This window comes from Coptis chinensis, chromosome 7 (assembly GCF_015680905.1).
Source record: "Coptis chinensis isolate HL-2020 chromosome 7, ASM1568090v1, whole genome shotgun sequence".
In the NCBI taxonomy this organism is placed as follows: Eukaryota; Viridiplantae; Streptophyta; class Magnoliopsida; order Ranunculales; family Ranunculaceae; genus Coptis; species Coptis chinensis.
The window spans coordinates 21552239-21559232 of NC_141462.1; the positions used below are offsets into that span (position 1 = coordinate 21552239).

Genomic DNA, 6994 nt, shown 5'->3' on the forward strand with positions numbered 1-6994 from the left:
CGAAGGGCTATAGACTTTATAATCCCGAATCTAAGAAACTTATTATTCGTCGAGATGTTATATTTGATGAGAAAAGTTTCTGGGATTGGGAAGCAAAGGACAAACCGAATGTTCCATTTGTTGAGGACCAAGTCGAGCCGGATCAGTTAAAGGAGACGAGTGGTTCCAGTACACCTCTTCGAGTTTCTCCTTTGAATTCACCTCAGCATTCTTCTCCTGTGCATATGAGTCCTCCTTCTTCAAGTTCATCTCTGTCAACTAACTCGAGTTCAAGGAATTCAAGTAGAAAAGACAGCAATCTATATGATCCTACACTTGATACTGACACACCTCCGCGTAAGTTTAAATGCATCAAGGATATTTATGATACAACTTTTGCTCTTATAGCTGCAGAACCCACGCGCTATGAAGAAGCGGAAGGAATAGAAGAGTGGGAGCGATCTATGCAAGACTAAAATGGCAGCCATTGAAAAAATAAGACATGGGTTCTTGTGGATCGCCACACTGAAAAAAATGCAATTGGGGTGAAATGGGTCTACAAAGTTAAGTACAATGCTGATGGGACAGTGCAAAAATTCAAAGCAAGGCTCGTGGCTAAAGGGTATGTGCAACAATACAGAGTAGATTTCTTTGACACTTACTCTCCGGTTGCTCGGTTTGAAACTGTTAGATTTGTTCTCGCGAAGAGCGACTCAAATGACATGGCGTGTATATCAATTTGATGTCAAATCAGCTTTTCTCAATGGTTATTTGAATGAAGAGGTATATGTTCAACAGCCACAAGGGTTCATTGTCAAAGGAAAGGAAGAGAAAGTGTACAAACTTACAAAGGCACTTTATGGGCTTAAGCAAGCGCCAAGAGCGTGGTACAGCAGACTCGATTCTTATTTTGAAAGACATGGTTTCAACCGAAGTAAAAGTGAGCCAACCTTATACGTGAAGGTCAAAGGTACTGAAACTCTTATTGTTTGTGTTTATGTGGACGTCATTATATACACTGGCAGTTCTAGCAGTCTTATCAAAGAGTTCAAGGATAGTATGATGCATGAGTTTGATATGTCCGACTTGGGTTTGTTGCATTATTTTCTGGGTCTTCAAATTCAGCAGACTCCTGACGGCATTTTTATTTCTCAAGAGAAATATGCAGTGGATTTACTTAAGAAATTCAATATGGTGAACTGTAAGACGTCTTCTACACCGATGAACACCAGTGAGAAGTTGTCTATTAATGATGGGACTGTGAAGGCTGATGAAAGTTATTTTAGAAGTTTGGTTGGTGGACTCATGTACTTGACAAACTCTCGCCCAGATATTATGTACTCTGTGAGTTTAATTTCCAGATTTATGCATAGTCCTTCCGTACATCATATTGGAGCAGCAAAGAGGATTCTCCGTTATGTCAGGTCAACTAGCAACTATGGAATTTGGTACAAACCAGTTACTAAGTTTGACTTGATTGGTTTCAGTGATAGTGATTGGGCTGGTTTTGTAGATGATAGGAAAAGCACTAGTGGTCTAGTGTTTAGTCTTGGTTCAGGAGTTGTCTCGTGGAGTTCAAAAAAGCAAGACAATGTTACCTTGTCATCGCCATCGCCGAAGTTTGAATATGTTCAAAGAAACAAAGATCCGTGGTCAAGCAAAATGGATGAGAAGGATATTGGAAGATTTGCACCAGACTCAAAGAGAGGCAACAACGATCTATTGCGACAACAAGTCTGCAATTTGTATGACAAAGAACCCGTCTTCCATGGGAGGACAAAACACATAGAGATATGTCATCATTTTATTCGAGACATGGTTGAAAAAGGAATTATCACTATGAAGTATGTTCCAACGGATGAACAGGTAGCTGATGGACTTACCAAGGCACTATCATATCCAAAGTTTGTTGAGTTCAGATCTTCTCTAGGTGTTGCGGCATTTGCATCAAGGAAGAGTGATGAGAATTGATGCAAGTATATTTGTTAGTCTGCTAGGTAGATGTTTCTGACATGTGTCATGTTTGACTTAGTATTTAGTTGTTAGCTATTTTAGAGCATGTAGTTCTGTATTTCAGTTTAGAAGTTCATAGTGGGAATGCCCACTACTAGTATTGAGTCCTATATATTAGGCTGTCTCTTCCAGTAGAAAGAAGAGAGTCTCGTATGAATCAGTTTCCTTCTCTTAGACTTTCATCTCAAATAAATAAAGTTTTGTTATTCAGACTTTAAGGTTCCACATTTTCTCACATATCTCATCTTTAAACCAACAAATAATATAATCAAATCAACTTGTCCATAAGGCGCTGGCATTTAAGAGAAATAGGGCTCCTAAGTCTCGATCAGTGTAGAAAACGAGATGACCAGAAGGCGTAGGCAATCAACGAGATGACCAGAAGGCGTAGGCAATCAAGACAAGTAGGGCTCCCAACTTCCCAAGCGACAGCGTAGAAACCGAGATGAGCAGAGAACTGGCACACGTGATTGGGCAAGACTTCCCGAGGGTCTCGTTGATGCCATCTCAAATCGACTACCTGTTGTTTCTGCTATTTCTAAGGGTTTCGTCTGTGAATCATGGAGGCGGATGGTAGTTGAACAAGTCCCTCCCACGCACAAACGTGGCTTGCTGCGACTTATGCTTTGTGGTGAAAATAATAGTGTAAACAGAACATGCTTGAGTGTACTAGAGAACAGGATCATGGAGCTAAATATTCCTGAAGCCTTGGGAAGAAGTTGCGGGGGATCTATCCAGGATTGGCTAATAGTAGTAAAAAAGGTAGAGATTTTATTTTGGAACCCTTTTTTTTTAGAACCAAACTCCCTGCCTAAGTCGATACCTGTGTTTTACAAAATGGTACTCTCAACATCCCCAAATGATGCAAATTGTGTGGTTATACTCCTCATTAGGCGTGGTATAGGCTTTACATCTTTGGATTCCAGGACTTCAAGTTTGGCGCCAAACGTCTCAGCAGTTATGTAGTAGATCAATCTTTCTTGACGACGCTGTCTTCTGCAATGGATGTTTCTATTTTGTGAATGTTGATTATATTATTTGCACCATTGATACAGAAAGTATGAGATTAGCAATGAAAGAGGATATGGATGCGAGAGATTTCGGTCACCTTGAGCTCCCTATCTGTCACCATCAAGTTGCAATGCCAGAGAAACCCACTTGGCAACCCGTGGGACGTTATTTGGTGGAGTCCCGTGGGGAGGTTTTACTGATCTGTCGATTGCTTCAGCCCTCAGATGGCAAGTTTCGAGTGACTCACAGTTTTCAAGTGTTTAAGTTGGATCTTTGTCAGATGGTCTGGGTAAAGTTGAAGAGCTGGGGGGATCTCCTCATTTTCATTGGAAAATCTGACACAATATCTTTCTTGGCCAAGGAGTTGGGTGCTGATATAGGCAACCACATTTATTTCCTCAATGATGAAATGTATAGTTTGCCTAAGCGAAACGAGTGGACTCATTCTTCACGAAGACTCTGTACTTTTGACACTGGGGAGTTTTCTGCTTTTGCTGCAACTCCGATCCTTCCTTCCAAATTCCAGTAACTGAATGAATCAGGAATCACAGTCACCCATTTGGATTACTGCACCCACGTACTTGGTGGAACCTTAGCAACGACAATCCCCAATTTCGTCTCAGGAATGTGTAATTTTAACCTGTTTGATTTTCTCATTATATTATTGTATGATGTTTATCTCGTGAACCTGTTATGTGGGGTTTGTATTTATTTTGGATAAATGATTTGTATTATTACGTTTGCCATTTGGATGGATTGTTGATTTCCGTAGTTGGAATGTGGAAGTGTGTAGCGACCAAGTCCAAGAAGAAACACAGAAGTTTCAAAATTTTGCAATAAGTCTGCGCTATGACAAAGCATTGTAGTACCATTGTGAAGCGTACTGGGAATGCAGCAGTGGTGGATGCCATGGTGACCTTGTGGAAACACAGAAACAAGGGTGTTTGAAGAGAAGACTCCTAGTATCTCTGAATGCACAAGATTGGCAAGGAAGCATGTGCATGACCCAAGTATCTTTGTCTTGGTTATATTGGTTATGGCTATAGGAATAAACTAGTTACAGTGCAGAATGCCAAGCCATAATGGAGAGTGTTCTAAATAAGAACAAAGGTTCCTCTATATCTGCTGTCATCTAATTGGTTTTGGAGTGTGTAAAACACGAACAACATGAATAATTTGCATGCCGATTTTATTTATTTATATTTCATTCGACCGCATGAAGTGTATTTTTTTTTTATTAATATTATCTATTATCTACTATCTATATACTAAAGCAGAGACCTCTAATAAAGGATTTTCTCTCTCCTATGTGGCACTCTAATATGAGAGTTAGTTTTTTTTTTTTCTCTTATGTGAAACTCTAATATGAAAGATAATCTTTTCTAATAGCCTACAATCCCACATGCATAGAACCTCTTTGAGAGTTTGAGTGTATTTCTAATTCTTATATTTGGAGAGTTAGAGTGTATTTTTATATATTTGATCGGATAAACAAAATTGCTAAAAATAGGTGATTTATAAAAGGTAATTTCCTATTACTTAATCAAATATTTTTAGTGTTCCAATTCTTATATATTTGATCAAATAAAAAAAAATTGCTAAAAATATGTAATTTGTAGAAACTAATTCCCTATTACAAAATCATACAATTTTAATAAAGCACCAACTTATTTGAATATATCCTTAACACGCCTCAAAACATAGTTAAAAACAATTATACTAAAAATAACATCACAAAATATATAATATAAATTTTTAAAAAAAAAATAACGGCAAAGCAATAATGACAAATATTTTAAAACATATATAATACTTAATGAAACTAACTTAAAAAAACAATTAATGGGAAACCGAAAACTGGATGCAAATGCATCAAACTATAACCTCAAATAATATTTAATAGAAAATCGGAAACTGGATGCAAATGCAAGTATTAAATTAATCTTAAAAAGTAATTAATAGAAAATTAGAATATGAATACAACTGCATTAAACTAACCTCAAAGAATAATTAACAGAAAATCAAAACTTTGATACAAATACATCAAACTAACATAAAAAAATAATTGTCGAAAAATCGGAAACTGGATGCAAATGCATTGAGCTAACCCTCAAAGATTAAATTAACGGAAAATCGGAAACTGGATGCAACTGCATTGAACTAACCTCGAAGAAAAATTAATTATAAATTAGAAATATGATGCAAATGCGTGGAACTAATCTTAAAAATTAATTAACGGGAAATCGAAAATCGGAAACTAGATGCAAATGCAATTTTATCAAATAATAAACGAGAAATCAGAAACTGGATGAAAATGCATTAAACTAATCTCACAAAATAATTAATGGAAAATCAGAAACTGGATGCAAATGCATTGAACTGACCTCAAAGAACAATTAACAGGAAATTGGAAATTAGATGCAAATGTATTGAACTAATCGAAAAAAATAATTAACGAAAAATCAAAAGCTGGATGCAACTACATTGAACTGATCTCAAAAAATAAATAACGGAATTGGAAATTGGATGCAACTGCATTGAACTAACATCAAAATATAAATAGCGAAAAATCAAAAACTATATGCAAATACATTGAACTAACCTCAAAACATAGTTGGATTATATTGTGGTAATATCTCGGTAAGTATAGTTTTGCATTTAAAATGATGTTTATCTTATCTCTTTCCGTATGATTGGGAACTCCTTGCTATTCAAGTAGCTTCAATATATATGAACTTCACCTTATTAGGCAATCTCACAAAATTTTAATCAAACTTCTATTATTAAACAACAAAATGAAGTTGAAAGATTTTATCAAATGCGAATTTTTTTTTTTTAATGGAGAGTGAGGTTTTCACGTTATAAGAAATTTGGTTGAGTGATTAATATAATATTAATATATAATAGTTATGCATATTTGCAAATATTTTTCAGAATAATTAATATAACAACACCCGTTCATAGATAATTTTTGAATATTCCACATAGTGAGTCATGCATAATTTAAATAATAATTAATGGAAAATCGGGAAATGGATAATCTTCGATGATCGCACATAGTAAATCAAGCATAGTTTACTTTTTATGTCATGTTTGCAAGGACACTACAGATAAATCTGTAGAAGTTGGTATTACACACCACATTGGATAATTAAAAGAAAATCGGAAACTGGATTCAAATACATAATAGAGCTCAAAGAGTAATTAACGGAAAATCGGAAACTTTATGCAAATGCAATAAACTAAACTTAAAAAGTAATTAACTAAAAATCGGAAACTGGGTGCAATTGCATTAAACTGACGTCAGATAATAACTAACGGGAAATTAGAAATTGGATGAAAATCCCTGAAAAATAATTAACGAAAAATCGGAAACGGTAAGCAAATACATCAAACAAACCTCATATAATAATTAATGAAAAATCGGAAACTGGATGCAAATGCATTGAACTAAACTCAAAAAATAATTAACAGAAAATCAAAAACCGAATGCAACTGCATTGAACTAACCTCATAGAATAATTGGTGGGAAATTGGAAACTAAATGCAAATACATTGAAATAATCTCAAAGAATAATTAACGGAAAATCAGAAACCGGATATAATTGCATCGAACTAACCTCAAAGCATAAATAATCATAAACTAAATGCAGATGCATTGAACGAACCTTAAAGAGTTATTAACGGGAAATCGAAAACTGAATCCAAATGCAATGAACTAATATCAAAGACTAATTAATTAAACATTGAAAAATGGATGAAACTGCATTGAACTAATCTAAATGAATAATTAACGGGAAATTATAAATTTGATGTAACTGCATTGAACTAATCTAAATGAATAATTAACGAAAAATTATAAATTTGATGTAACTGCATTGAACTAATCTAAATGAATAATTAACTGGAAATTATAAATTTGATGTAACTGCATTGAACTAACCTTAAAAAATAATTAACGGAAAATCGGAAACTTGATGCAAATGTATTG

At 34.9% G+C, this 6994-nt stretch overlaps 1 long non-coding RNA gene across 1 annotated transcript; it reads left to right on the plus strand.

Annotated features, from left to right (window-relative positions):
- The first annotated feature begins 2132 nt into the window (after positions 1-2132).
- On the plus strand, positions 2133-4220 carry LOC147486598 (uncharacterized). Its single transcript, XR_015201314.1, has 2 exons — positions 2133-2754; positions 3048-4220. It is a non-coding gene; the product is annotated as an uncharacterized LOC147486598 (long non-coding RNA).
- The last annotated feature ends 2774 nt before the right edge of the window (positions 4221-6994 follow it).